Consider the following 9240-nt stretch of genomic DNA (forward strand, 5'->3'; position numbering starts at 1 on the left):
GAGCACTGATTAGAAAAAAATATATATGTACATCCTGTGACTGAGGGCGAAAGTCGTCAAAACTATCAACAGACACATCTTCATCTGTCTCATCCCTAACTTGTGGTTCAGGGTTCTGCTGCTGCTGAGCTGCTGTCTCTGAAATCAGTCTCAGAGTAGACTCTGCTCTCCCTTTCACACTCCCTCCAGGTTCCATAAACTCACCTAAACCTGTGCAATAAGAATCAAGGATAATAAACAATAAGATTTTGTTCAGTGGCAAAATATGCAGGTCTATTGCATCTAACATTCATCTTATTCATTTTCAATCGTGTGCTTTGTTTACCATCTTACTTTTGATGATAAAAAGGGCCACTACTCATATTTGGGCACAGAAAGTGATTATATTAGAACTGATGCTTGCTTGTTCACACGCTCTGTTACAACAGCTCACCTGTTTCTCCAAAACTGAAAGCAGCAATCCCTTCCTCATCACTGTCCCCTGTGACTTCCTCTGACATTAAATCACGTTTTATGTTGTGTTGTCTCATCACATGGTGCAAGCTGCATTTTATTCAACATCTTGCCTAACCAGTTTCATCGCCATCCTCTGCTGTTTCAAACTGTGAGCCCGTCGATGTTTTATTTTTATTTTTTTTTAAAAGATGCCATTTTTGGTCATTTTCCAGCGTCATTTTCCAGCGCTTTCCTATTTTTAATTCTAAGCCTCTCCACGCCACCCTTGCTATTTTGATCCATCTGGCCGGCAGTAGCTACGAGCTGGCTCGTTGCACAGGCTCCGACTGGAGGAGATAATTGTTTTTAGCCTGCACGGACGTGCTGTTACGTCAGGATGCATCTGAGAAAAAAAAAAAAAGCTGCCGATGGAGACGGGCCACAGGGACAGCGGTAATAGCATGTAGGTAAGACTCATTCAGGGCCATGAATGAACACCAAACCAAAATATTGTAATAATATTAAAAAATGTGTATCACCACCGGCCCTCATGGCCCAAACTTCAGGCCGGCCCACCGGGAAATGTCCCGGTCCTGCCGATTAGCCACTCTGGGTATGACGGACTGGCAGGAAGGCCCTGAGGACCCGTCTAATGCTACTTGCAGCTTTAATTCCTCCTGAGATGATAACAGCATCTCAACATGTGTCTCTCCTATTCTTCCCACAGCATTTCCCCACACGCTGACACTTCACAAATATCCAGTTGCCCTTCTACATTTCAAGGTAGACTGGGCAACACATGAAAAGCAACCAGAACCCTCATAGCGCGGGCGTTGGCCGTGTTACCGAACTGGTTGAGTGAGAAAAAAATACCAACAGGTAAAGTCACCTAGAGCAGACTCAATGCCACAGCTTAATATCAAAGCAGAGTAATATTAGTTTCGACTTCACTGTGACTGAAAATGTGACAAAGAGTGAGATATTTCCAGTGTTTGAGGCCAAAGAAAACAGTGGAATATTTGGGCATGAAAAGACTGAGAAGTTTGTGTGAGGATAAAAAGTCTTCTGCCAAAAGGAAAATTGTAAAACTAAGATCATCTAAACTATACCGTTGAACAAAAACTAAAGTGTGTGGTCAAACAGCTATGGATCGAGTTACTAGGAAAACACATGAAGCAATGAAACTGTCCCTAAACTTAGATTAAACTTTGATTCAAACATTAGAGAAGCAAGCTGCATGAAAGCAGAAAGCAGAAAACTTGTTTTGCACAGCTTGGGGAAGTAGAGAGTTTGAAATCAAAGAAAAAATCTCTGAGCACATTTATAGTTTTCCCTCTTCAATGAAAGTTTCCCATTATACCCAAACAGAACAGATTAAGGCACCGTACCAGTGTGTGCAGGCTGACATGAATCCCCCCTCTCTGTAAAAAGCTGAGCCTTCAAAATAAACGGTTGATAGAAAGACTTTAATCCTCGTTACCTTTGACTCACCTGTTTCTCTCTGTGACAAGCAGCAAGTGACTCCTGTTGAAGGTTTGACGCTACGCGCTTTGAGTCCAGCTAAAGAAATCGATGAGACGAAATCAAAACGCTGCACCACTTGATCACCAACGACAATAACGCTCAAAGTATTTTTCAGCTCCACGTAAACAAAGTTTAACAGGAAGTCCAGCCCTTTGGATGGTCACCAATACAAAGTCAAGACTATTTATGGTTACTTGAAGAGCAGCTGACTTACAAGAAACACCTTGATTTATATGAAACAGAAAGTTACACACCCTCACCCTGGGAGTGACAGAAATCCTGACCTCACCATCTTTCCATATTTTGATCTTTTTCATGGCTGTTAAAAGAGATCATCCTGTGGTTTGTTCTGTTTTTGATGAAAATCTTGAGTTGTTTAAAAATATTTGGTGTAGGCTACTGAATATTTTCAGGGGCTTTCTGAGACTCTATCGCAAACTTTCACACAACATATTCACTTTACATTTACAACTTTAATTAGCGAACAGATGAATAAGTGCTGTTATTTGCTGCTTTATGATCCTAAAATGTGAGATTATTATGTGTGGTCCCCAGTTCAAACTGTTCATTTTGTATTTAAACACATTAGACTCAAAAAATTATAATAAATATATTAAAGAAAAAAAAAATCCAACTCCAAATAGAATGGCTCAGACAATGACACACTTTAACTTCAGTCGGCCCCATTGCAGTGAAAGAACAAGTTTTTTCTGTGGTCCAGCTCTTTAGGCAAGAGACGAGCAAAAGTGCCTGTGGTAAGGCACACTGATTGGTTGTTTGGAGAGCAGCTGACTTACAAGAAACATCTTGTTGAAAAGTAAAAGCAACAAATTAATGAATCAATAAAAGTTGAAAACTGAAAAAAATTGAAGTGTCATGCTATATCCCCTGCAGGTTGCTAAAATTATGTTTTCACATTCATTTTATTTATATAATTTTATTTATTCATTTATTTATTTTTAATTTAATTTAATTTAATTTATTTTAATTTTTAAGGAAATAAACCATACTTGAATTCAGCAATATTATTTATTTACTTATTATTATTTTTATTTATTTATTTTATATATTTTTTTATTGTAATCTATCTTATTATAACATATTGTTTCTGTAAACCCATTAGCTGCTCTCACACATCTCTTCCCCCGCAGATAGTTTTTAACCACATCCATCAGCCACAGTCTCAAAAACCAGCATGATTTCTGCTCCATCACACTTTCCTTGGTCCGAAAAAATGAGAACATTCTTAAAGTTTTCAAAACTCTAAACTGAAAATCTTAACATTGTTTTGTTAAATGTTATTATCCCCACATTATAGTCGAGTCAGATCATTCTTTCATCTTTTAAATCCCTCAGTACATAATATAATACAATATCAATTTTATCCACAACAACCACTCTTTAATTCAGCACTCCTATGAAACAGCACCTCCCAGTGGTAATCTGTGGTAATGGCAGGAAAGTGCCTGAAAACTCTGGGTTAGGGGTCTAAATATATTTTTTATTCAAATCTAGAAGCCCAGTATTTAATTTTAACTTAACCCAAACTGCTGCTGTTTTTACTCATAACTCTTTGTATTTATTTCATGTATTTAGAAGGTCCTCAGCTTTATACACTGTCTGAAAACACTCAGAAAGCCATACAATGAAACTCCGTTCCAAGTGCGGTGCTGTGTAATTCGTGAAATGACGATAACAGAAGTCTAAGTCTGAGAAATGTTTGCCAGAAAGGTTTAAAAAACAGAGTCAACCTGCATCAACTCAACATGTTTTTATGTGATATGCTGTATGCTGGTTTGTGCGTTAAAATACCACCATCTAGTGGTCATTTAACAACACTACAGCATGGGCATTGACTCAAGCACCTGAATTAAAACACAGTTTGTTCAAATGAGGCTCATGTTCACAAACTGCACTTAAAAATGAATGTTATAAGGAATAAATGCAATGCAATGTTGATTACTTTTCAGTGGATTCAGTATCTACTAATTGTGTTAAAAAGGCTTCGTAAAGATACGTTTTTATTGTTCTAAAGTCATGAGTTTGCAGAAATATCAAAAGATTTTAAAATAATATATATATTTTTAAATAAAGGGAATTGGCAAAAATCACAAAAAAGTTGAATTAAAAAATACAAAAATTGAAATAAATAAATAAATAAATAAATAAATAAAATAACAAAAATGATTTAAAACATGTGCCAAAAAATAATTTATTAAATATTCAAAAGTTTTCAATAAAAAAAAAAAATAAAATATGAAGTTAAAGTTTGAAATTTAAAAAAGTGCAAATATTACAAAAATTTGATATATAAAATAAATGGCCCAAAATTTTATTATTTTTTAAAAGGATACTTAAATTTGATTACATTAAAGGATAAATGGCAACAAATTGTTAAGGCATGATTTTATTTAGTGTCAGAATCTTTAATCATCAATTCCCTTAGTAAGAAAAATTAGTATAGCAAGTGTTTTTGCTATTTTCATTTTTATTCCATTAAAATGTGATTTCCAATTCAGGTTTTCATCAACAAGGACACCTAGGAATTGGAGTACCTTCTATATTTACTCAAACATTGATGTTTTTATCTTTGTTTGCAAATATCATGAAGTTTATTTATTTATTTATTTATTTATTTATTTATTTATTTTTAATATTAAGGGATAACTTGTTTGCATCAAACCACTGTCTATATTTTTTTGTTTTCTTTCAATCACTTTCAGCACACAATCTGAGTTTTCTCCACTGTAAAATAAAAGCTGGTGTCATCAGCTAAAAGAATACATTTTATTATATTCAGATACAGAATGAACAGTTTTGGTCCCAAAACAGACCCCCGGGGTACTCCACATGTTAATTAACATATATCAGATTTTAAGTTATTTATTTTATTTTCTAAAAAGCTTTTAACCCACTGTTGTAACACCCCTCTTACTCCATATTTACGATATTCACGGGCCGTCGATGTAAACGATTTGCCCTGAATCCATACTGAAGTATTGGACATTGCAGGATATATACTGGCACACAAAGCTAAATAAGCCTGGATCTGACTGGAACACATTTGTTATGAGTCTGAAAGCCTGAACCTGTGTTTGGTAAACAGGTTTTAACACTACCATGTCTGTTCAGCAGCTCTCTGTCCACTCCATCCTGCGTTTTTCCTTCCCTCTGTGGTTTTGCATGAACAGGAAAGCTCACCCACGCGTGCAAACACAGGCCTCTGAATGTTAACTGTCACTCTGCTTCTAATGATGGGAAAAACGATAAAAGCATGCCGACCTGGAAAGTCATGTTTCAGCAGAAATGGAAAAATTAATGAAAAAAATAATTTGTGTGTGTTTTCCTTTCCTTAACTGAGCGTTAGTGATAAGAAGCAAAGTTGACTTAAGGTAACGGGTAAAATGTGATTTACATTGTGGAGGTCCTGCAGAGAATATGAACGCTGGCTGCCAGCCGCCTCTCCATGATTGCCCTGGAAGAAAGAGGAGGAGGTGGGGAGCGTGGATGGAAACAGAGGAAAGACAAATTAAAGACTTACAAGCCACCAGCTGTTTATCAATTACAGCGTGAAACGGAGCCCTTCATCGCCAAGCTCCTCAGGAAGCCCGCAAAAAAAAACTTCCACGCTGTTAATTCAGAAAAGATGATAAACTTTACTTTCTGCTTCTCCTTGCATGATATTAAAGTTCATTACCAGCTCAGCTGAGCCCTCTGCTCCAGCCAGGCTCTCTGAAGGAGCTGATTTACATATCTGGCAACCTCACTTCGGCTTCTTGTTGTCGGACACTCGGTTAATAAAGCTCATTTACATTCAGCGAGACTGCAAACAAAGAAGAAGAGACTGCAAACACGGTTATCCACTCCCAGTGGGTTTGACATGACCAAGGGTCTTCAACCTGTGGCTCTGGCTCCCATGTGGCCCTTTGGCTCCTTTGCAGTGGCTCCTTGTAGCTTTAAAAAAATATTATTGAAATAACTGTTTGTTTGTTTTTTTTTTTTTTTACTTTTCTTACAGAGGGAATAAATGATTAGATACAGAAACACTAAATAAAATCACATATTTACATTTTGAGAGCCGCATGCCTCAAGTTCTACAGCCCTGGTAGGATAATAAGATAATGAGTTATGCGATCTTTTTTAAATATAAGTAATCAAAGTATTCTAATTCAAGTATTCTTTGAAATATATTTGGCCTTTTTGTAAATATTTAAATTGAATTTTTTTCTTTTGGAATATTTGCAATTTTAAAATTTCAAAATTTATCTTCATTTTTGCATCTGTTTGCAATATTTGCAATTTTAAAATTTCAAAATTTACCTTAATTTTTGCATTTAAAAAATTAAAAAAAAAAAAAAAAAAAATTTAAATACTTTAAATTTTGGCATTTTTTTTAATGTTTGTATTATTATTTATTTATATATTATTTATTTATGTTTGCAATTTCCTTTTTTTCTTCAATTTTTGCACATTTTTGTTATTTCTCTCTTTTTTGTATTTTTATTTATTATTTTTATTTTTTCATTTTTCAAATTTTAAAATGTTCTCATTTTTTGAAGAGTTCAACTTTAGAAATATTTTTGGAATTTTTGCAATATTTTTAATTTCATAAACTTCTTATGATTTCAAAAAACTTCTGAAATTTATGCAAATGTTTAAAATTTCTAAATGTTTTGCCATATCTGCAAATTCAAATAATAAACCTAAAAAACTACAACATCAGACGTACAATTTCATAAATTAAACAGCCTCTAAGTTAAGATAAATATTCACCACATTTTATCAATGTATAGAATTATATACACTCTATAGTTTTTATTGTGAAGTTTAGGAGATTTTATGGCTCTGGATCAAATTTGATCCAGGTGAGCTGAGGCAAAATAGCCACTGTGAAAGTAAAGTAATGTTTTGAGTAAAAGACAAAAAAAAAAAATAGCATGTTTACTATTACTGAGATTAATAATTATTTTAACTATAAAGTGTTTGAATGTTAAACAGAAGTTTGGTAAAAGAAAGAAAGGTTTAAGAACAGACAAGAATGACTATACAGTTGTTAACTTTATTCCCTATAGACCAGTTTTCATTTTGACAGCAAATTCTGATTTGCTGTCAAATTTTTGAACAACACACCATTTAGTTTAAGCCATATTTTAGTCATCTAAAACGTTTTAGTCTTAGTCTGGTTTAAGTCTTTTTGCAGCATCTCTCTCTTCTTTGTCTGTTTCATGTAATTTTTTTGTCTCTTTTTCGTCATCTTTGTATTTGGAGTGGATCATTACTTTGTGTGGCTCATTTGTTGATAATGGACACCAAACTGGTTTTATCTTCAGCTATCTTTTGCTCCTGTGTTTGTCTGGAGATCCTACATGTAACCATGGCTGCACTGTTTAATGCTAACTGGTGCTAGGCCAGATGTTTCCCACAAGGTGAGGAGAAGGAGGTGAGGACGACGTGCTAGTTCTCAGATGTGAGCTAAGAAGTGACGACATGGACCTGTCCTTCCATCCATCGTTATTGGGAACGTAAGATCTATCTCCAATAAGATGGACGAGCCAGCTGTGCTAACCCAGCAACAGAGGGAATATCAGAAGGCAGAGTAGCATCATGCTATTCACAGACATGGCTAACAGAGCTAACAGCAGACACCAACACCACATGTGAAGAGCTTCACCTGCTGTGAGCAGACAGGATCCAGGAGACAGAGACTGAACAGACTGCTGAAGAAGCTCAGTCCTGGACCCTGTGGAGGTGGAGGCTGGCTGACTGGACAATGATGGACAAGCTTTATTTGTTGACGAAAGCGTCTGTTACATTACGTCACAGTCTTCATCATCATGTCTGACTTTTAATTTAGTTTTTACTCAGTTTTCTGTTTGTTGGGACTGTTGATAATGAGAGGCCCATGGACACAGACAGGAACCAGGAGCTGTTAAAATGTTCAAATATTGAATTATCAGTGTGAATGAACAGACTTCACATTACATTGGATGTTTACATCTGTCATTTTTTCAGACATTGTTATTTTGTGCTCGAATGAGGCAAAGTTGTGCCTCAATTTAATTACGCCCTGCCCTCTGAAAGCTTCGCCGTGTTTGGGTTGGATGGATTCAGTATTTATCCTCTTATTATTTGGCGCTGTCTGTCACAGATAAATGAGTATGGGCCTTGGCCTGAGCTCAGTGACCAATTTATAATCTGTCCCACTTTTCTGCACTGCACAGCGTTACTGCCAGACACAGATACACAGACATCCGGCACAAATACTCTGCAAAAAGTACAAAAACCACCATTCAAGCGTTTATAAACCGTGGTGTGAAATGATAATAAGTCCATAAAATCAGAGCAGCTCTCACCAAACATAAAAGCAGCAGAAACGTCCGGATGACAGAGTGGCAGGCAGGCTCTTTATGGCGTCTCTGGAACAGCCACTCCATCCTGTTAGAGGCAACAAATGTCAGTCCCAACTCCAGGCGCGTGAGGATAATAAGTTGAGCAAACTGTGCTCGACTTTCTTCATAAAACCACTGAAGCTCCCTCCACAAGAGGTAATTAGTGCTCCGTCATTTTTACAACCACTTCAGCCGTGAAGGAACAGCTGCTCCATGGGAGAGGGGCCGTTACTTTCAGGGGGGACGTGCGTGGTGATGACAGGTATACCTGCTGCAGGTCGGATAGCGGTGAGTAAATCTCTGCGCCGTTCAATTGGTGGCTTCCACTTCCTGACATGTGCGCCGCAGCCAGTAGAAACGTTGGTTCACCTCAAATGCCCCGCCCAGGGGCTCGCACAGGGGCCCGCACAGGGCGTAATCAGCTTTGACGTCTTTACAGTATAAACAGGGATCCACTCAGCCTCACAGCGTGTCTGTGAGAAAACAACCTGAAGTGTTGAACACAGGATTTCAGAGTGAAACTAATTTATATGGATGTCCTTGAGGGAATGGAAAGAAACTATAACGTTATTATCCTCAGACTTATTTTGCCGTAACTCTGTTTTGATCTGCCTTCCTGAGCTGATGCTGTGCTACTGTAACATGTGGGTGAATGTGGCCCCTGATAACAAGATAATGAGTTGGGTAATTTATCAGTGTATATAATCAAACTTAAGTATTCTTTAAAGAATGTTGAAATTTTGACTATTTTTAAAATACCATTTTTTGTGATATGTGCAATTTTTAAATTTCAAACTGTTTCTTTTTAAATATTTTTAAAAAATAATTATTTTATAATTATTTTATTTTTAAAACATATTTTTGCAGATTTATTACATCCTTTAATTCAATA

This window comes from Halichoeres trimaculatus, unplaced genomic scaffold (genome assembly GCF_033239565.1).
Source record: "Halichoeres trimaculatus isolate MK-OKI-2021-1 unplaced genomic scaffold, fHalTri1.1 fHalTri1_scaffold_16, whole genome shotgun sequence".
In the NCBI taxonomy this organism is placed as follows: domain Eukaryota; kingdom Metazoa; phylum Chordata; class Actinopteri; order Labriformes; family Labridae; genus Halichoeres; species Halichoeres trimaculatus.